The 24,146-nt window shown below is 35.6% G+C and overlaps 1 pseudogene; it reads right to left on the bottom strand.

The window, feature by feature from the left end:
- Window positions 1–1,575: 1,575 nt before the first annotated feature.
- LOC113079850 (ciliary neurotrophic factor receptor subunit alpha-like) overlaps window positions 1,576–24,146 on the bottom strand; it is a 34,186-nt pseudogene continuing 11,615 nt past the window's right edge.

Genomic DNA, 24,146 nt, shown 5'->3' with positions numbered 1-24,146 from the left:
TTTTTGCAAAGGATACACCTGTCCTCCAACCAATACACTCTTATAGGTCTTTTGTCCAAATCACTGAAATACGACCTATCAGAGCGTATACTACAATTGCGCCCCTAACGACAAAAGGTCGTTTTCATATTAATATTTTGTACTCTTTTTCGCACTCTTTATTTGGTACATTATTGTGTTATACCTTGATATGTAATCATGCTATCATGGGTTCGAACCCAGAGAAGGACATGCACGTAAAATGTATATGCTCAATAAATCATAATTATCATGATTTCTGTGAGGGTTAGGTTCGGGGCGGGTTAGGTGTGGTCATTCGAACGATAAGCCACCTAAAAAATATCTGTAGGAATACTGTGAGATCGATGTAAAAGCCCACACTTTGCATTTAAAATAAACATGCGTTTTGATTGGTAATGAAGTTATGCGTCATTTCATGACGACAGATTCAATGCAATACTGTCATCATTTTTACGCACCCACTAGAGGCCACTTAACTTTCAAACGCAAATATAGGTCATAATAAGGTGCTTGCACAAACAACCTATATGGTCGTTTTTTTGTTGGAGGACAGGCTCAAAGGATACCTTATCGTCTCAGTTTAAACTATAAAATCATGAATTTATGATAACAATTTTGACATGTGCATGCCTATTAGGTTATCAATAAATAGGAATGCGTAAAATGCATTTATGCACACAATGTTTCTTTACATCGCCAACTACTGGCCTGGAATGCACAATACAGCTTTTTTTGTAGTTGTTTTTGCTAATTAGTTTGAACGCAAGCATTTTTGACAAACATTGCTTACTCATTTACTAATATAAAGACATTTTGTAAATGGAATGCTTAGCCATTCTTCTTAATTCAACTAGTAGTTGACTTAATTAGATTGACCTTGGAAATAGATAACTGTGTCTTGTTTAAGACCCAGACCTTGACTAGATGTGTGGTCACAATTACCTTTATAAACTTTAGTCATTTCAATTGGAATCAAAACGATTGGGGATTTTGCATGAAGGCAAAAGGTTTTCCCATGTAGATTTCATTACAGGTTCAAGATGATAATGTGGATTCGCCATGTTGACCAAAAGAAACCTGCTTGTAGGATTTGTGTGTGAGCTGTGCTTCCTGTCTCACTACACTACTGACAATTAGCCAAATTTAGCCAACAGTTCCTTAATGTGACCATGACCTAAGACGAATTGAACATTTATAAGTTTGGTGAACTTTCAGTTAAGTACTTCAAGTTTTGAAGACCCAAACATAAACACTGATACAACGAGACCCACACCAAGGTATATGTTATGTGTCATATAGAGGTCTAAAGACCAAAACCACAACTCAAGACTCTTGACAAACATGACACAGCTTTGGTTACTCACTGAGTTACAGTATCTCTTTAATAAACTATGTGCAAATGTTCTGACTATTAGTTAGTTATCTGTGTCTCAAGTGTATTGTGAGCTTGTATTGTACATAATTAGGAAAATGTTGTCCAGCTGCATAAATATGTGTAAGCCTCTATGATTTTTTGTTCGCATTGTTTCATTGAAGCTTATGATCCTTTTCTCACATAAGATCAGTGAATAAGATGCATGGAAATATCATTGCAGTGAGGTCACGCACCACATGATGGACAGCAGGACGCAGGCTAGGAGGAGGTGGGTTGACCAGAGAAGGGTGGAGCAGGCCGCTGTGGGTTCACCCACTCGTGGTGCGGCTGAAGGCGGTCCCGGGGTGGTTTCTGCCAGGGGAGAAGAAAATGGTCATTATTTCTAAGTATTTTAACAGGAAATGGTGTTTAAATCCATGGTTCATGTACAGTACAAAATATGGATGAATGATACAAAATGACATTTAATTCATTTGTTAATTCCTTAATCAATACAATAAAAAGCAATAAATTCAATGACTTCATCAAAGATGTAGGTTTTTGTTTCCGCATTATTTCCCATTTTGATCATTTTAGGTCAAACCGTTCTTGTCTGTGACTCATATAATGGAGGTCTATGGGCACCACTTCAAAGAGCATGCACAGAGGAGTCCAAATTAAACACTTCCCCAGCGTAAGTACACATTGATGACCTAAGACACGAGACGAGTGGTTTGTGTAAGAAAACAAACAGTATTTATATTGTTTTTACCTCTTGTACACAAACACGTCCAACTGATCTGAGTGCGCGAGTGCTTCCCGATGTGACGTGCGCGCGCTCTGGCTTAGTCTGCGCAAGCGAGGAAAGTGCCGGAAGTGATCTCTCGTGCGTGTCTGCACTCATTGTTTACACTTACTGTCTATAGTTTACACACAGATTTCGGAAGTGTTACCTTTCACTGTGAATATCTAAACATATTTAGATGTACAGGAAATTGCAATGGAAGGACGATTTCAATATATTCATAGACAATGTTTAAATTTTTTTGAGTCGCAGCGTTTTACACATTGTGTTTAGTTTGCCACGTATAAACTGGAGGCGATGTCCAATGCCAGAGGGACCCAATGGCATGCTGTCAATAGAGTGAGTAATGTGTTGTATTTTTATTATAATCGCAACAATTATAGGGTGCATTATAAACAAATGAATTAATTAATTACAATTACTGTATTATATTTAAGACAGTGCAGATTGGAGGCGTATCGTGTGGTAAAGAGTAAACAATGAGTGAGGTACACGCACGAGAGATCACTTCCGGCGCTTTCCGCGCTTGCGCAGACTAAGCTAGAGCGTGCGCACATGTCACATCAGGAAGCACTCGCGCACTCAGATCAGTTGGACTTGGTTGTGTACAAGAGGTAAAAACGATATAAATACTGTTCGTTTTCTTACACAAACCGCTCGTTTCGTGTCTTAGGTCATCAATGTGTACTTACGATGGGGAATTGTTTAATTTGGACTTCTCTGTGCATTGCTCTTTGAGGTGGTGACCATAGACCTCCATTATATGAGTCACAGACCAGAACGGTTTGACCTAAAAATATCAAAATTGGAAATACTGTGGAAACAAAGAAACCTACATCTTGGATGTCCTTGAGGTAAGCTAAAACACACCAAATGTAATTTGAAAGTGAACTATCCCTTTAACAGTAGAGGAAAAAAAAAACAAACAAACAAAAAAAAAAACTAAATGAAATGTGACTGGTCACTTTTCCCATCAGTTTGACAGTCTCTTCCTGTGTAAGTGAGTGGGTCTTGGAGTCAAAAGTCTGGTTGCATGAGACATTCATTATAATAAAATAAAGTTTATATCTGTAACTCATAATACACTACCATTAAAACAGCATTTTGAGTTAACTAAACAACTGATCCAATGCCATCTGATCATTTTTCTGCTGTGCAATTTTCAATTGACTTCACAACTGCAAGTAGATATTAGTTATTGTTTTTATATCGCTTTTTTTATTGTTTTATTTTGTGCAGTGTGACAATGTGTGAAATTACTCCTTGAAAAAACACTGCCGATAAAGTTGAAAGAGCCGTCTCGCGCAATGACTCTCATCTCAAATTAAGCATATAAAATGCTGAAATAACAGGCAAAAGAGGAATTACTTCAAGGACGTTCTGTTTTACCCAGGAGAAAAGAAAGAAAAGCTTTTAGAGAGAGTGTTTTGACACACAACTCACAAAACTACATGCAATTCTGCTGACTTTCTCTTTCTTTCCTCCGTTCCAAGTATAGTGTGGATTAAATACGCTGAGTGCATGGAGGGGTGGAAACTCAATACTGTCTGCTGGATCAAACCGAGCGGGGCAGCCGTCACTAGATATTACTTCTAATAACAGTCATCAAGTTGTCAGTGCTATTTATAAAACAAAATGTACATAGGCTATCACTAGGGTTTTCAAGTCAAGATTCTCTTTGTCCATCCCGAAAGGACCACAGTATCAGAACTCGTAAATCCCAAACTGGGATGCAATGAAACTAATATTGCATGTAGGCCATCAGAACTTCAGCTTTATTTAATGGTTTCTCTTTTTGGCCATTAAATCGCTAAAAATACATGTACAAAGAGAGTTTGTAACCATAACTATACAAAGCATACAGAAATGACTTACTGCACACTGGGTTGACTAATACTACTATAGAATAATAGTCTTACCAGGATGAAAAACCAAATGTTTATTTTTTAATTCTTATTATATACTAAACCCACGCAAAGAACGTTCCTCATCACTGAAGTGGGCCATGATTTCAGTCTAGCCTAAGTTAAACACTCCTGCAAAACTCACATTATAATCGGTGACATTTCCTACACAGCATAATAATTAGATAATAATAATGAATACTAATAAAATAATTAAAGATACATTGTATCTGCACTGTTTATGAAAGAATTTGCAAGAGTGCAGAACTCAGAGTACATGCTTAATGAAATGATATTGCGACACCCCTGTAATGTGAATGAATGGGTAGCGGTACAGTCCATAAAATATGCTGTATATTCAAGAATGTGCACATTTGATCGTTAAACTGAAGAGATGTGAAATTGGAGGATTCTGTGATAGTAATTTTATTCCAGGAACTGATTGGGTGGTGAAAAGTGTCTGTAGAATGGAGTCAGGGCTGAATCCAGACCTTTGCAGCGGACTGTGGAGGACAACTCTCAGTTCTGAGAAGGCTTTGTGACTGGAAGCCGAAGGCTAAACTACCAAAAGAATCCCGGTCTGTTTTCTTTTGGATAAATGGACTGAAGAACTGAACACAATTTGACCAGGAGCATGTGCTGAGGAGGTAAACAGGGTTGATTTGAGTTCACACTGGCTGAACGGACAGTACATGGCTATTTTCAGGTGTCAAAATTAAATATGGCATCTCCTTATAATCTTCATCCTTAAACTTAACAGAACCTGATGTCAATTCCTCATGAAACTCAGAGAGCATCAACTATTAATTTGTTGGTGAAGCTCTCTGACAGCAGAGGGCACCGTGACTTTGAGATGCAGGGCTACAGACATCGTCTCCTCATTATCAGCCACTTTTATTGTTCTGTGGGAGGACAGAGATCATGGGGGCAGACGGGCCCACCATTACAATAAATATGATAGTAGTGTGCGTATGGCTGGCAACTCATGCATACCTGGGATAATGTCGCTCTCAGTGGTGGAGGTGATGGGCTTGGGTTCATCCATCCAGGGGGTGGCATGGACCGCCACGCTCCAGTCGCTCCAAGTACCGATCTCCATGTCCTTGGCTGCCAGTTGGATGATGTACTCTTTCCCTGCGTAGGCGTCGGTAATGGTGTGGGAGGTGCTGTCAGAGAGCTCCACCTGTCAATCAATAACAAGAGCCAATCAGGGATATGGAACTTATGGGAATGAGGCGCGCTGTTGAGATGATTACATACGAGATGCACACCATGAAGAATGTATCATTAGAGGAGTTTGTGGGAAAGGGTTGATCAGTGGCTTTTGGGTGGGTGAGGGGGGCTTCTTGCCAAAGCAAACAGGAAATTATAGGTGCAGGGGTGGGTTTAGATCATGATGCAGGCTGGATTTGAATATGCATCTTCAAACAAACAAAATGGATTTTCAATAAATGGAATTTAGATTACGTAAATGCAAACATTAATCTGGTATTAAAAATAAATAATTAAATCAGACAAACTAATAAATAAATAACTATTTAATAGTAAGTAAAAAAAATAAATTATATTTTCACATTTCTATAAAATTATCAGTACAGCAAAAATCTATTTAAATAATATTTAAGTTATAATAATATTACAATTATTAAGGTGCCCGTAAGGTGACATGGTCGGTTCACTAAGTTTTGTCATGGCCACAAGATATTCATTTGAGGGAACGTCATATTCGCTTGTGGGAATGTGATATTATGTCGTGGCCACGAGATCATTTTGTCGAGGGTAACGACATCCTTATTTCGTGGGTTCAAGATTATGCTGAGTGAACGACATTAATTTCTCGTGGCCACGACCTCTTATGTTGAGCGAACTCCATGTTTTTCTTGTGGCCATGAGATTAATCCATAAACAATCCTGCATGACCATAGCAACCTGGGATTATCAGAGATTTATATTAATATTTTTTCATTATTATTTTATTTACATTTACATTTAGTCATTTAGAAGATGCTTTTATCCAAAGTGACTTACAAATGAGGACAGTGGAAGCAATCAAAAACAACAGAAGAGCAAATGAAACAGAAGTGCTATAACAAGTCTTAGTTAGCTTAAACACAGTACACGTAGCAAGGGCTTTTAAATAATATAATAAATAAAAAGAAAACAGATACAATAAAAAAAAAGAATACAGCAAACTAGTGTTAGAGGTCTTTTTTATAATTGTATAATAAATGAAAAGAAAATAGATAGAATACAAAAAAGTTTAGAAAGGTAGTTAGATATATATATATATTTTTAAGAATAGAATTAGAATAGTGAGTGCTAAATATATTATTATTATTATTATTATTATTATATTATTATGGTTTCTTACTACTAGATTTGCATTTGCACTTGCATTTGAATAATGGCACTTTATAATTACATCAATATTTCAGTTAAAATAAAAATAACTTACTCATTCTCATACAAAATCTCATAGAAATGCAATATGACCAAACAACATGTCTGAGTCATCAAGTCTGTTGATAGTCTGCTTCCTGTTTGTGTGCTGCAGTGGATTTGCACACACCTGAAGACCACCTGTGGACGCTTTGGTGCCTGTGGGTAATGAGGGTCACTTGACCACAACAGAGTAGAGCACAAAAACGCTGGGAAGTCCCGTGCATGTCTTGGCTGCTTTGAGGAGGGGGACATTTGACTAATGCACTGCAGCTGAGGCCTGTGAAGGGAGATGAGTGATGGTAGAGACGTCCCAGCGTCTATGACTCATCCCGTGCATCCATCACTGGCCTGTCCTGCAATGCTGAAGCTCCGGTCTGGAACTCAAAATCATGTGTGGTGCTCAGTTGCAGTTGCTTAATCTGTGTTTTTTCGCTCTTTATCTGTCGCACAGCAGGACTGCAGAAAATTCTGAGCTTTCTTTTTCAATTTATGAGTTGCAATGTGAATTTAATTGACATTGACCACATAATGTTGAACTGGAATGACAGGAAGATATATGTATTTTTTTTTTACTTAATTTAAATGTAAGGTGTACATGTAAGAGTTGCATGAGTGTTCTTTTTTTTTTTTTTTTTTTTGACAGAATGTGACTAGCTTTCATTATTTATTTGACTAATTATGCCATTTAAACGTAAACATTTCATTTACGAACACCTGAGAAGAGATGATGCTGACCCTCAGAGGACCTCAGATGATGCTAACCCTGAATCAACAAACAGAACTAACAATTATTACTAAATGTGTGACTGCATCATATAATATCTTAATTAATAATATTGATAGTTCATCGTCTAGCTGACTACGTCTTGTATTATTATTATTATTATTATTGTTTTTATTTTTTCTAAAATCCTGTCAAATGTGCACAAACTACTAGCTACTACTAAATAATGTAGAAACATAATTTTCTGTAAAGTTGCTTTGTAACGATTTGTTTTGTAAAAAGCGCTATACAAATAAACTTGAATTGAATTGAATTGAATTGAATTTTTCTGAAGTGGTAAGGCTTAGTAGTTTAATTGTTGTCGAAGCAATTCATTTTTATCCACAGAGCAATGCAACATACTGTACACAAAAAAGCTAGCATTATTGTAAAGTGGCATTACAGTTTCAGTTCTGAATGCTGCACAGACCTCATGCCTGGTATTACTTCGCCCACAAAGTGAGATCCCAGTGCAGTATACAAAGTGCAAAGCATATTTTCTGAAGAATTTACTATTACTTCATCGGCTCCCAGGTCTCCTAAGTACAGCTGCACAACACAGAGAAAAAGTGAGCGGGAAAATTGGAGTGTGTTTTCTGTGAGACTCAGAGAATACCTCATCTGCACCTGAGCTGCTCACAACAAAGACCAAAAGAGGTTTTTTTCTACTGTGAATTTCCACTAGCAGTGTCTGCAAGTCCATTTCCATCTAGTGTGCGCAGACAAACGCAGCATGTGTGGCTTTTAGTCTCCACATTTACATTTTAATTGAACTTTATCTTTCATAATTGGGAAAGAGAGCATTGCTCATTTCCCCAGCGCTCCTCAAAACCCACAAAACAAAAGCTGCATCCTTTTCATTTCAGATTAAACCACGTTCTCCGCGCTTTCCCCACAGTGGCCACTGGGCACCTGGGGCTGTCAAGTGTTTGATTCGATTATTATCAAACTGCAATGTGTTGTACATCTATTGTACTATATTTCGAGCTGAAATAAACTAAAATGGCTTTGAATTGTAAATGTGTGCTATTCATTCTCAAAATCCCATTCACATCAGTGACAGTTTCTCAGTTGGCGTGGCTATTTCTGAATGGATGTTATTGGACAAAGAACGGTATAGATATGGCATTGACCCGCTGAACCCTCAACCGATGGCATTCATTTAACTAAACAATGGCAGATGGGGAGCATTTGTGAAATTTTCTACCCAGGCTCATTGGAAATACATGGCTCTACTAATACATGCCTGCAAAACTCAAAACTGAAAAAAAAAAAAAAAAAACTACCTATACATAACAAATCACTGCAGTTTCCAGTTGAAATGCATACAAGATGCAGCAAAAGTAGTTTAAATTAAGAAAGCCTAAACTCTTTGCACATTATTATGTTCTTAAAAAGATGCAATCCCATACGCTATATATACTTGCTAACTGTAGAAGTTTGTTTCGGTACATTTTGGTAAATAATGTGCGGTATTGCAATTTTACACAGTTTTACTGGACTAGCTTTCCTAAGCAGTTTTTTTTAGGGTTTGCGGTTTGTGGTGATTTAACATTCTAATGTTATGATTTTCAAAACTATTTTAACATGCTGTGATATTTGAGAACCAATACTTTTGAATATTAGCGTCACATACAATATGGGTTTTCTAATACAGTAGGTTTGCTCGATAGCTCGATAGATGAAAACTACAGTTCGACCAAACAGCCCAAACCTGTGTAGAATGAAAATAATTAGCAGCGTTTCATCAGCCAGTGTGTTTTGATATCACTTTTGCATCCGTTAACACTATCGGGTAGGTTTAGGATCGGGTTTGGTGTTATTTTCCAGCACAAAAAAAAAAAAAAAAAAACTTAACATATTTTTCGGACTATAAGTCGCACCTAAGTATAAGTCGCATCAATCCAAAAATAGGTCATGATGAGGAAAAAAAACATATATAAGTCGCACTGGACTATAAGTCACATTTATTTAGAACCAAGAACCAAGAGAAAACATTACCGTCTACAGCCGCAAGAGGGCGCTCTGTGTCTTCAGTGTAGAGCGCCCTCTGGTTGCTGGAGACGGTAATGTTTCTCTTGGTTCATGTCTCTTGGTTCATTTCTCTTGGTTCATGTCAAATTAATTTTGATAAATAAGTCGCACCTGACTATAAGTCTCAGGACCAGCCAAACCAGGAAAAAAAGTGCGACTTATAGTCCGGGAAATACGGTAAGTGACACTCCTCTGACATAAAATGTGCCTTAAGCAACATAAAAAGTGTGGCCACAGTCACGCATTTAACATGTGTTTTAGTATTACTCACTGGATATTTCACTTTTACAAGGTACATAATATCGGTGCTGCAAAAAATAACCACAAGCACACATTTCCAACGAGCCTGGGATGGAAAGGTGTCCGGTAACAGTCATTATTTTTGCAATTTACTTTGTTCGGTTACATAAATGATTATTTTTACAAGGCTGTTTTGAAATAATAAGGAGATGGATGGACTGAATCCGATTTGCTGTAGCCATTTGGAGAAATGTCAATGAACATTTAATGTTTGGTTCCACCAGCGATTCTCTTCCACAAAGCATTTCCCGCTTTCTATCCTTATGTGAAAGCTGTCAGCACCAGAACTGGTAGTGGGAGTCAAAATGTCCTTCGTAAGCCCTGGCATTTTAGGTTACATACTGTAAACCCTCAAATAAAACACTAACATCAGTTAAAAAATAACTAGCTGGTGGAAACCACTAGCCAAAGATGAGCCTTTAAAGCTAGAAATTTGATCTTTAGCTTCCTGTTGTCTGCTGCTGGATCAGGTAACATCGCACAGTACAGAGAGAGACAGAGAGCAAGAGAGATAGAAAGAATCGAGACAAACAAGACAGTATGCATCTGATGTCTGAGGTGTACTATTAGAAAGAGCTATTTATATAGTCGTATCATTATGTACCAAACACGCTCTGACCCTCATACACGGCTACGCCTCGACAATCCCAGGCGCCTCGCTGCATCCTGGGCTTCGCTCAGTACGGCCAAAGCCCATAAATAAGATTAGGTGTAAGTCATGTCATTGGAAGAGCGAGGAGAGGATTTCTGTCCTAAATCACATATTGCAGTGAATGAAACAATGAATCGGCTGCACACAATATCACTGGGTCCTCATGAGACAAGATAAAAGCTGTCTTTTCCATGTAAATCTAAGCTTTTGTCCCAAACAGTTGATTGGTTTCTATTTCTGTAGTTTTACATCCATACTGACATTTTATAGGTCCAAAACCCATCTGCATATAGCCATCCAAAATGTAATTTTTTTTTTTTTTCTGAAATTCAAATCAATGGCTACTGGCCCTTTAAGAGTTAAAAACAACAACAACAACACCCTTATCATGCCACACAAAATCAATACATGTGGCTCCTGAAGATATATTGAAGTGAAAACTGAACATTATTTACAAAATTATTTTACATTGGTGAGCAAGTGATGTAATAATACGATAGATTTCTCCGGATCTGATGAAGAAACAAACTCATCTAGATATTGGATAGCATGGAGGTTAATACATCATCAGCAAATTTTCAGTTTTCGTTCAATTTAGCACAATTTCCAAACAATTAGTCCTTTATACTGGAATACAAATGTAAAATATCCTTCCCATTTCCTTTTAGCTATTACAAATAAGGGAACAGATTATAACATTTACCAAGCGGCCTTTCTAGCGCATTAATTCACATTTATTTAAAATGATTTTAACTGAGCTTATAATGAGTTAAAATGTAAAAAATTGCACTGCATAATGAAACTAGACACAAAGTAAACAGACATTAGAATCTATTAAACAAACTCTCTTTTTTTTTTTGTTCTCTCTTCATCTGCCCATTCAGGGGATGATATCAATTATGTATTTATTGAGTTGCTATTCAGATCTCGTGCATATTTCATTAGTGCTCTTGTCGCATACAGACAAATGGGTCTCTGCGCTGGTATTTTGCAACTTGGAACTGTGGATTTGAACCCTGGAGTAAAACTTGTGTTTACTCAGGGATTAAACTGAATTGGACCACATTAGCACTTCTTTTATTCAGCTAATCTTACGTTTTTTTTTTTTTTTTTTTTTTGCTTTTCACTTGCCATCCCTTAATTCTTAATGCTTATTCTTTGTTTATGGATTACATCCTTTATAGAAAGCTGCATAGTTTTTGTGTTCAGATCTAGTAAAAAAAAAAAAAAAAAACTTTTATAGAATGCCTTTAAACAGCTAGTTAGTTTATTCCCATCTGTTCCTCTAAAATGCAGAACGCACCCATGTGTATTCTTGGAACAACACAAACACTTCCCTCGGTGTGTATTTGAAACCATCATCCCATGCCATTCAGGTTAATGCGCATACTTGGCGAACCACAAGTTCTAAATCAGTTGCTTTGAGAATTAACTGTGTTTTTCTGCACTCTCGTCGTTTGCAGAAGATGGACATGGGAGCTGTAAACCATCAGCTGGAATTAGTCGTCAATGATCTGTGATGCTAATTTGAGCACTTCCTGTTCTGCTAGACTTTCTCGAGTGAAAGGAACGGACACATCAAGAAAAACGAAAGGCAAACTGACAAAATGAGGGAAATTGTTAGTGCTAAGTGCAAATGAAATTAGTCCTGCAAATGTAAAGCTCAAGTGTCCAGATACAGCCAGAGTTCAGCCTTTGAAGATAAAAAGCTGAATAAGAGTGCAGTAATGAGTCACAGCACACTAGGTTTTGGATTTGGTTCAGGAAATGGAACTGATTTTTTTTTTTTTTTTTTTTTTTTTTTTTCAGGTGCTATGAAGTTTAGCATTGCATGTTTAAGAGCATATTTTTGTGAATGTGAACTTGTTACACACTTGTATCACATCAAAAAGGCCACTTATGGACTTTAAAGACTTACATCTGGCACTACGTACATTCATATTTTGGGCCACATACATCCAATACGTATTATTAATATTATTAGAACCACTTTACTGTATGCATTTTCTGAGTTGAGACAATTTCCAAGTTATAGGAAAGAGAATCAGCTGCAGTGTACTTACAAGAACATACCATAAATAAATAAGTAAACTAAGAAATAAATAACACAGAACTATAGAACTACAAATCTGTCAGTAAATAAAATGAAATAAACAGTTTACGAGTTGCACAATTCGTATGAATTTGTACGAATTACCTACACCTAACCCTGCCCCTAAACCTAATCGTAACTGGGGTTTAGACAAATCGTATACAATCGTACGAGTGAGGTCGTACAAATTCGCACGAATAAGCCACTTCGTAAAATACATATGAATTGGTTGTGAGATATCGTTGGGCTATCTGTGGAACACGCAATATTCAATTCCATTTAGCAATGTTGATATGCAAACTTGGTTTTTAAACCCAAAAGAGATCGTGTTTGTTCCATTTATGTATAACTGACAAATATGCATCAACTGTGTGCGGTGTGATGTACAGACATTTTATATGAATTTCAAAAATGTGCATCTGAAATTTAGGTCTAAATATTTTGAGTGCATACTAATGTAATGTCTCACACATTCTGCAGCGTCAGGGTTTCAGATGTCAGTAACCCAGCTGGAAATAAATAACTGATGAAATCACAGCAAAACATGCATGAGAGATAAAAGAGAGTTCCCACCCTGACCTACTGTATGTCCAGTGCACACAACTCATTTCCATTCCGTGTTCACGATTTACTGAAAGTCACTTTGAAAGAAAACCGTGCAAAATCCTGCTTATACCTGTTTGGCCTAGTCCGCTTTCACGGCTATATTATCAACAGAAGCTGTTTACAGTCTTTCATGTTTGGTCAAGCAGGCATCAGGTGGGGTGAGCCGCACTCCACTGCCGTCAGCTTTAAGCACAGCTGGGCTGGAGGCATGAATGTGGGGAGGTGAGCAGAATTTAGAAAATATCACAGCATGGTGACAGTAATCAGCCAACAGTGACTGCTGGGAGTCTGGCAGCTCCATTTGCTGCTCAGTTGCCGACATGCAAGTCAGAAATCTTGAGTTATTTTCTGTATCTTTGTTGGAATCGCTTATGAGAGCTTTATACCAACATATGTCAGCGTAGTCGCAGTGTCTTAGCAGACAGAAGGTCTAAAATATGCTGAAAGACAATTTGTTTAGTGATTTATTTATTTTTCCATGTGTACTGTGTAATGCTATCCTAAGTATATAATATTTGTATAATAATTACCTTACTAACTAACTCTATTATTGATTATGGACTTTAAGGAGGAAGTAATGGTTTAAAGTTAGCATCCTTAAAGACTGAATTTGTATTCAGTCTTTCAGTCTGATCATGTTTTAAAAAAACATACATTTTAAGTTTAATTTATAACATCGCATGTCCTCGATTATTCAAACAATGAACAAATTATACAGCGAGCAAAGAACATGTACATTATCAAAGAATATCTCTGAATTCAGTCTAGCATGAGTGTAAGCACTCTAAAAAAGCTTTGTTATAATCAGTGATGTTGTCTGCAGTGTATGATGAATTATTCTCATATTTGCATCGCATGTACATCTACACCTTGTTTCTGAGAGAATTTGCCGAAGTGAACTGACGAAAACTTTTGCTCATCAGCGTTGATAATATTTAGTAAAGTCCCATTAAATAATAGAAATATTAAAGAAAAAAAATTAGTTTGGGCTAATATTAGGAATTTATACAAAAAAAAAAAAAAAAATCGCCCACCATGGCCCCGCCCTCCAACATCAAGCCCCGCCCCCATCACCCACCACATAAAATATGTTCCCACGGCTTTGTTATCCAATGCTACTGTGTTCATGTATTTTTGTTCTAAAAGATTTTCACTATAAGCTTAATTAAAATGATTGTATCTTTATAAATAGATCCACTTGAAAGATATGCTATGAATCAGATCTCGCATCTCGCATCTGCAGCATAGCTATAAGCAGATGGAAAGGTAATTTAAAATTGTCTTTCAGTATTGTACACACTGATTCCATATGACGTTCTGTCTTCTGTGGAACACAAAAGAATATATAAAATCAATATATGTTTGGAACAACATAAGGATGAGCAAATGATGCCACAATCTGGCCCCCGTGACTTTAAACTGACAGCCTTGTTACATTTACAGGTATTCTGTTACTCTTCAAGCCTGGATAAAGCCTGCAACTGATAATTCACAGAGTATAACATAATCTCTTGATCTATTAATTGCATGTGATAGCTCCAGCTTTTAAGTTCCCCTCGGCATTGAAAGCTACACAATAGCACCTTCCTCATCTGTTGAGCTATATCAGCGGGGACATTATAAATTCAGCCCATTTCTAAAAGGTGCAAAAAGGTGCTCAAAGCAGCGGCGCTCAGATCTGCCGCTCATTGTGTATTACATCTACAGTCTGTATTTTCATCTTAGCATCAAAGATGAGTGTTGAAAACAGCTTTGCCTACACCGCGAGCGGAGGGGAGGCCTGGAAGAATGGGAGATTTCTACATTCTTGAGAGATTACATAAGGGAGGGCATGGTGACCCCTTTCTCCCCCTAGTATCCTGTCCCATTTAACTATAGCACCCTTTCCTGACTTAAGGCTTTTGGTATGGAAATCATGGCTTTAAGGGATGTGGATTCTTTTATCGGGGCATTAAATTCTTGGGCTTTTTACTTGCCGTTGTGTATCCAAGGAAAATTCAATATAAGTATCCTAGCAAGAAGGAAGGCAACTTTTATTTTTTATTTTTTTTTATATTTAGGACCAATGGTTCTCAAATGGGTCAAATCTATAAAGGAACGTTGCAAGACTGTTCTGATAGGGTCAAAAACAGCAGAGGGAAAAATAATGACAAATAATACAATTGTGCATTGATATGATTGCACATTGCATTGATTTATCAACTTCTAAAGAAGATAGGAGAAACTAATGGAAGCCTATATTATTATTTATTTATAAAAATAAAAATGTAATTGTGTTTTTAACAGTTTTTACAAATTTGCAGCTGAGATAAATAGCGAGACATAAATTAATATTGTGAGATTTAAAGTCGCATAGTGAGATATAAAGGTACAACTGTGTTATATAAAGTTAGACTGCAAAAAACAAAACAACAACAACAAAAAATTGTGAGTTGTCACAATTATGAAAAATTCATATTTTTATATATAAAATCACATTGAAAAATAAAGTCACATTGTAGGATTTAAAGTCACACCGTAGGATATAAAGTTGCAAACACAAAATACAGAATCACATTGTAGGACTTAAAGTTGCAATTATGAGAGTTAAAGTCACACTACAAGAAATCACATTATGAGATACAAAGTCATATAGTTGGATATAAAGTCATAAATACAATACATAAAGTCACACTGTATAATTATAAGACATAAAGTTGCATCGTAGGTTATAAAGTCACAGTCATGATATATAAATTCAAACAGTAGGATATGAAGTTGAGGTTCTTAGATTTAAAATCATACTACAAGAAATCACATTATGAGATATAAAGTCACATATACAGTTATGATAGAAGATATCAAGTCACACTGTAGGATATAAAGTCGGGATGATAAGATGAAGTCACCTTGTAGTATACAAGTCACAGTTATGAGATATTATGTGATTTCTTGAATTGTGGCTGTATATCTCACAACTGTGACTTTATATCCTACAGTGTGACTTTATATCTCATAATCTGATTTCTGGTAGTGTGACTTATAAAGTTACATGGTAGGATAACATTATAAGATATAAATCGCATTATAGGATATGAAGTTGCAATTATGAGATATAAAGTCACAATGTAGGATATAATTCACAATTATGAGATAAAAACACATTGTAGGATGTGAAGTCACAAATATGAGACATAAAGTGACATTGTAGGAAATTAAGTCACAATTACGAGGCATATGGTCACAGTGTAGGATAGGGCTGCTCGATTATGGCAACAATCATAATCACAATTATTTTAGTCAATATTGTAATCACGAAAATAATTAAACTGTCAGTAATAATAAAAGCAAAGGACAGATACTATAAAATAAAAATATACAAATGAGACAAACTGTGCTTTGCATGCACAGCATTCTGACACATTTTTGCGTGTATTTGAGCGTTTAGGCGTGCTCCTTGAGATAAAAGATAACTTTACATGTCCATGTTCTGTTCCATCTCTGAACACATATCTCTTCCTGAGGAGCAGCGCAAGTGCTCTTTCATGCTTTTAAAAACATGAATAAATATACTTTGATAAATTAAGCACGTCCCGTTTTGCAAATGTCATGTTACATAATTTCACTGATTTGCACGAGAAACTGGGCTTTTATGGAGCACAGCGCATGCAAAAGTGGGCGGAATGGGGCGTAATAATCATTTTATCTCGATTATTGTATTTTCATATTCGTTCGAGGTCAAAATAAAACTTGAAAATGTTTTTAAGATTAATTGCACAGCCCCAGTGTAGTATATACACTGTATGATATAAAGTCACATTGTAGGAAATTAAGTCGCAGTTATGAGATATAAAGTCACAGTGTATTATATGAAGTTGCAATTATAAAATATAATTTCACAGAGTAGGATATAAAGTCACAGTTATGAGATACTAAGTCACAATTATGTGTAGTATGACTTCATATTGCATAACTACGGTGCCCGTAAGATGAATTGTTCGGTATACTTAGTTTTGTCGTGGCGAAGACATAATAACTCGTGGGAATGTAATATTATGTCGTGGCCACAAGATAATTTTGTCGAGGTAACGACGTCCTTAATTTAATAATTACTTAATTCTAAATAAAATATTAATGATTCCTGATAATTCTCAGATAATCCTGGGTTGCTAAGGTCACGCAGGTTTGTTTACGCATTAAACTCGACAAAATGATCTCGTGGCCACAACATATTATGATGTTCCCACGAGTTATTATTTAATGGCCAAGAAAAAACTAAGTAAACCGAACAAGTCACCTTACCGGGACCGTACATAACTGACTTTAATTTAAGTTATTGTAGTTCTTTATATCTCATAATTGCGACTTTATATCATACAATGTGACTTTATATCTCATAATGTGATTTATTGTAGTTTGACTGATATATTGACTATGTGACTGAGTCACATTGGTAGATTAAAAAAAAAAATTCACAATTTTGAGATATAAAACCACACCACACAAACTGATACATTGTAGGATATGAAGTCACAGTTATGAGGCATTAAGTCATATTGTAGAATATAAAATCACAGTGCAGTCACATGGCAAGAAATCACATTGTGAGATATTAAATAATATTAAAAGATATGAAGTCACACTATGAGAAATCAAACTGTCAGAAAGTCACAACTGCCAAATATAAAATCAGTGCAAGACATAAATTCACACTGTGAGAAAGTAGTCACAATTGAGAAGAAATAATTGTATACCGAGAAATAAACTTGCAATTGGCACAAAGTGGACTTTCATAGAAAATACTTTCCATGTCTTCAATTTCCCAACACAGTGTATGTCATGTTAATAATTTTGCATAATTAATGGTTGCCACTTGATAAAAAAAAAAAAAAAAAAAATCCAGGTCCTGAGGCATAACCACTTGAGAAGCCCTTCTTTAGTCAAACACGAGTCACATGGACATGCACAGGACAATTAGCATACTTAAGGCTACAGCAGATAAGAAAACTCATTTGAGTATATAGCGCCGTTACTCCTCCTCGTCCTCCCAGTAGGGAATATAAACACGCCCAGTTGGAGAGCATGTCTACTGTTGTGGAGAGAAAAAGCAATTAAGTGCCACTTTCTAAATTCACATTTGACTTTCTACTGACGGGATAAAAGTAGCATGCCGACGCAGGTTCTGTCACTCAAGCTAATGAGAGCTATTCCCTCAGCCCCCCTTCTGTGAGATCACTACTGCTGACCAACAGGTTTAATAGATAATTGTTCATGGTTCCAGACCCCCTTTGATTCCCAGCCAACATCGGTGCAATTAATATGAAAGGTAGTGGGAACACCTTAACGCTTATCACAGAGAACTGACTGTGTGAAACTACAGGAAATCATTCAGCGCTCCTGTGTTGAGTGCGTGAACCGTCTTATGCTATTTAAGAGGAACCCATGCAAGCTGGCACTAATGAGATGTGTCTCATTAATGGGTTGAATATCAACAATGCCTTAGAAAAATACATACACGTAAACAGATTCCTCAAAGAGGCACTGGATGTAGTGTCACATCAAAGTATCACATCAAAAAACAAAAACAACAACAAAAAAATATGGATGAAAAAATTAACAAATGTTATATTAAACATTAACATCTACATCATTTTTCAGTGAAATCAGTCAGATTACATATTAAATTAACAGTTTCGGTCAGAACATTTAGTCAGAAGTAATACTAACCCGAAAGCCTACCAAGGAGCTGGGTTTTGTCTACTGCTTGAATAACAGTTTCATCTCAGTTTTTGAAAGCATCATTACACTTGTTTGGGATTTTTACATTTGAGCTAAAACAAAACAAAACAAAACAAAATTGAGCAGGAAATAGTTATAAATAAATGTTAGACTAAATATGCTATTGTATTATTGCAATTATTACACTTTAAGTTATGTTAATAATTGTGTAAAAGTAAGTGTCAGTTCATTTTATTATTCATAGATTATTTATGTATCAAAATGTATTTAAAGATTAAGGGCCCTTATTTTAACAATCTAAATGCAAAGTGTAAAGCGCACGGTGCAGGTGTATATATATATACAGTACAGACCAAAAGTTTTGGACACACCTTCTCATTCAAAGAGTTTTCTTTATTTTCATGACTATGAAAATTGTAGAGTCACACTGAAGGCATCAAGGGCTATTTGAGCAAGAAGGAGAGTGATGGGGTGCTGCGCCAGATGACCTGACCTCCACAGTCACCGGACCTGAACCCAATCCAGATGGTTTAGGGGTGAACTGGACCGCAGACTGAAGGCAAAAGGGCCAACAAGTGCTAAACATCTCTCGGGGAACTCCTTCAAGACTGTTGGAAGACCGTTTCAGGTGACTACCTCTTGAAGCTCATCAAGAGAAAGCCAAGAGTGTGCAAAGCAGTAATCAAAGCAAAAGGTGGCTACTTTGAAGAACCTACAATATGACATATTTTCAGTTGTTTCACACTTTTTTGTTATGTATATAATTCCATATATAATTCCACATGTGTTAATTCATAGTTTTGATGCTTTCAGTGTGAATCTACAATTTTCATAGTCATGAAAATAAAGAAAACTCTTTGAAAGAGAAGGTGTGTCCAAACTTTTGGTCTGTACTGAAACTAGCAAAGACACTTGTGTCGCATTGGACCGGGTGTATTATAGGGCCCTAAATCACTTTGGATTGTTAAATGGTAAAAAAATATATGGTAGCAAAATATTACCTAATTAACTTGTGATAAACAATGATGTGCTGGTTAATTAATCAAATGAATCCCAATGAACTAAAGACACTACATTATTGTGATAATCAATGATAAGATAAGGCATTGGATGTTTACGATAAAGACTGCAGACTGAAATATTGAATAAATATTACAGAAAATGTATTTCTATTTATTAGAACATTAATATTACTGTCCTAGAGAGCACAAAAATTCATTTTTACATATATACATTTTTTTTTTTGTAAAAATACACAACGGTTATTTTTACACAAGTTATTACTAAGTTACTATATTAAATTTATACAATTTTATTATATTATTTTTGATTAAATTACATTACATTATATTAACAAATATATATATATATATATATATATATATATATATATATATATATATATATATATATATAATATATATATATATATATACAGTATATAAAAAAGTTACCAAACTGGTACTAAAATAAATAAATCCAGAAATAGACATACAAAGACATATTAAAAAATACATAAACAAGTTAACCCTAAAATGTTAACTAGAATTAAAATGACTAAATATAATTTTTATTAGATCAGCGACTAGTGATGTTATCTTTAATAATCTATTGTAAATTATTAAATTACAGTTAGAACCCTAGTATTAATAAATTATACAAATTACAAATAAAAGGATACAAGACATGTTTTTATCTTTTCAATTGCTGTCGAACACATTTCATTGATGCGCCCGCACACACACACACACACACACACACACACACTGATCCAGAGCTCCAGACAGATGCTCCCCTCGCTGTGCAGAGTCAGATCACAAGACAGCAGCCCTTAGGGGGTTGTGACACTGAATAAGGTGTGTGAATACACAAACCTTTATACATCGACATCTCAAGGATGCCCCTGCTGATCCCAGAATCAATATGGGCGGCAGAGACGGAGCCAAGGAGCATTTTTCAATCTCTACGCACTGAGCGTCAAGAAATAGCTTACAGTGCCCCAAGGAAAAATAACCTTAGAGCTGAACAAACTACTTCATCAAACTGTTGAAGCTGTCAGAGGTGGATGTTAATGTTAATGCCGTATAATGCAGTAGGAGAGATGACTGAAGAGCTCTGATTCTGCCATTGGCTCATGCATGCGTGTGAATCGTTGACATGCAAGCATTTGATCAATCTGTAATGAAGGTAACACTGTAAAATCCTGGTTAGGAGACATTCAGGGCTTTTGGTTGTCAAATTGGTTTCTTAACCTAAGGCCTGCACCTAATACCTTAAGTGAAATCTCTTTAATATCTCAAGTTTTTCTCCTGGAGAGAGATTAGATGAATGAAGAATAAAGAGAAACCATCAAACCTCTCTCCCTCCATCGCTCATACATTTTCTGCACAATTTGTGGTATGGACATAAATAGTGAGTCAAACCTGCAACAATCAGTTGTGCGATTACTTTTCTACAAATCGTGTGAAGAATACTTTTTTAAAAATAGTTTGACTGAAAGAGCTGGTTAAGAGCCTCAAAACAAATAAATAAAAATAATAATAAACATAATTAAAAATAACTATTAGAAATTGTTATATCAACAACAGCAAATAATTGTTCAAATATTTTTTTGTTTTGTTTGTTTTTTTATAATAATTATTATTAGCCAAATGTATTATTGTAGCGTGTTACCATCATAATCACCATCACCATCAGCACATTCATCATCAACAACGACAAAAACGAATAATAATAGCATACTGTAGAAATTATCAGATGTTATGTATAAATTTTTAACATAAGATAATCTACAAATAGGCTGCAATAACAATTTCAACTTCAGAATGTTCACATTTCAACTGAATACACATTATCTTTTACTTGCATCATTTTATTTTTCAAAATTAAACATAATAATAATAATAATAATAATAATAATAATAATAATAATAATAATAATAATAACTTTGAACATTATTATTTGCTGTTGTTATAAGTATTTCTTATTATAAATATTATGATTTCTTTGTTTTCAGGCTCTTAACCAGTTTTTAACCAGTGAATAATGTAAATAAAGTAATACAATATTTAGACAATTCTTTGAAGTAGTAATTTCATGGTCTCTCTGATAGAGGGGGGGAAGGTACAAGGCCAGGATATTTGTGGAGAGGGAATAATGGTTTTCGGCACAAATGTATTAAACTCTGCATTGAGATCCATCAGCACTTACTAGTGTGTGTACATGAATGTGTGTCCATTTGCACGCTAGGAGCATCACCATCCTGATGACAGATAATGATGCGTAATATCACTTGTCTCTGAAATAAACAGAAGTCCAGCATCTCTGATGACAGGCCTGCAATGGGGCAATTACAGGCACAGAGAAGAGCATCTGTCCAGCAGAGGATCTGTGACACACAATCCATCTACACTGAGAGCATCCACAGCGTTCACTGAAGCAGACCTGTGAGGATTACACTAAATACACCAGAGAAAGACCAAACGTAATGAAGGGCATGTGCTAAAGGTCAGTTTCTGAGGTGTGTTTACAGTGAACTGGATTGCAGACAGAACAGTGTTCAATGGTCATGTTAGCGGAATTTCAGAATTGGATTTTGAAGTTCTTCACACTCTTGCGGAATTCCAGAAGATATTTCTGAAAAATAGCCAGACTACTACTTGTAATTGGTATTTTTTTTTTACCAAAAAAAATAAAATAAATTATGCATGAAGTTCCACCCTTAAACCTAAGCCTTAGAGAATCATAAACACATTAAAAAAAGAGATATGAAAACAAAGTACAAATGCCTGCCACTTTCCAAAATATATATATTTTTTTATTTTATGAAATGCTATGAGATTGGTATGGCCTGTCAGAGTGTTACAAAAAAAAAAAAAAAAAAAAACAAACAAACAAAAAAAGACAAAAGGAAAACCCTTATTAATAATAGTAATAATATATAAAAAATCTACCTAAATAAACAATATATATATATATATATATATTGTTTGTGCATCTATCTATGTATGTAACTATGTGAATGTTTATGTGTGTATATATATATATATATATAAATGTACCGTATACCCTCCCATATATATATATATATATATACAGTATATATATATATATATATGGGAGGGTATACGGTACATTTAATTTATACATATATTTAATATATTTCATATTATTTAGTAAATATAATAAAATATATTTCTTGTCCAGACAGTTTATTAACTTTTTTGAATTCCGTTTGAATCACTGTTTAATTTGTTGTTGAGTGGAGACCTCAGTCTGAATCTGTCTGTCACCTTTCATATTTGAGTTCATTGAGAATTTTACACTAGGTGACTTTTTATTTTTATTTTTATTTTGAAATTATTGTAATTCATTTTATTAATTAATTTATTTCAAGACATTATTTTATGTTGCACTGTTGCAATTATTAGCTTCAGCAGAAAAAAAAAAAAAGTTAACTTAAATGGTTTCACCGTTGCACTTTGGGCATCCCAAGTTCGAGTGCTGATCCTCTCCGTGCTTCTCTGTCTTTCAGTTTGCTCCTGTTCACCTATTTTCCTACTGAAATAAAGGCATACAATGCCAAAAAAAAAAAAAAAAAAAATGGTTTCTTCATTTGGTGATTTCATCTGTTTGTTTCTATGGGTCCGATGTTCAGTTATTATTAGGACATCCAGCAGAAGTATCACCCGTGAACAATAAAAGCAGGTGAATTGCCCTCATTACTTGTACACTTGTGATGTAGCCGAGTGTATTACATCAGAAGTGTTCTAGTCTTGTTGCACAAAAAGAGCAGCAGCGTGTGTGTGTGTGTGTGTGTGTGGAGCAGAAGGGGGCCGGCTGGGGTGGAGCACAGGACGTTCACCAAAGATGGCTGAATACCCCTCTCCCCCTTCTTCTCTCTCTCTAATGTCCTTTACCATGCTTATGGCCGGCAGTATTGATTAATCTAAGTGCAGCTGGAGGATGAGAGGCTCTGCTGGCAGATGCACAAAAGGCCATTAAACACGGGGCAGCCGGGAGACAAATCAACGGCTGAATCAAAGAAGAGAATTGTGGGTAAATTAGCACATGGTAAGCGAGACGACGATTACGGCTGGTACATCTGACAATCGAGAAGTGAACAGAAACTTAGTTGACACAAAAAATGTAAATTCAGTTATCATTTATTCTCCCTGATGTTGACCTGAATCCATACTCCAGGCTTTCAGTGGAACATAAAAAAAAGCATAAAGAAAAATAAAATAAAAAATCTGAAGACTGGGGAATAAAGAATCAGAAAGGACACAAAAGTAAAATGAAAGTCTCATAAATGTAGTCCATCTGACATGTGTACGCCAGTCCAAGTTTTCTGAAGTCATATGATAGATTTGCGTCAAAAACAGACTGAAGCTTGCTTTTCATTTCTAATCTTGGCCTCGAGCGTGCTGTTAACTGTTTTGACCGCATCACTGA

Source organism: Carassius auratus, unplaced genomic scaffold, assembly GCF_003368295.1.
Source record: "Carassius auratus strain Wakin unplaced genomic scaffold, ASM336829v1 scaf_tig00029492, whole genome shotgun sequence".
Lineage (NCBI taxonomy): Eukaryota > Metazoa > Chordata > Actinopteri > Cypriniformes > Cyprinidae > Carassius > Carassius auratus.
Note: the sequence above shows the minus strand (reverse complement) of the source record. Positions and strands in the feature narration are given on the sequence as shown.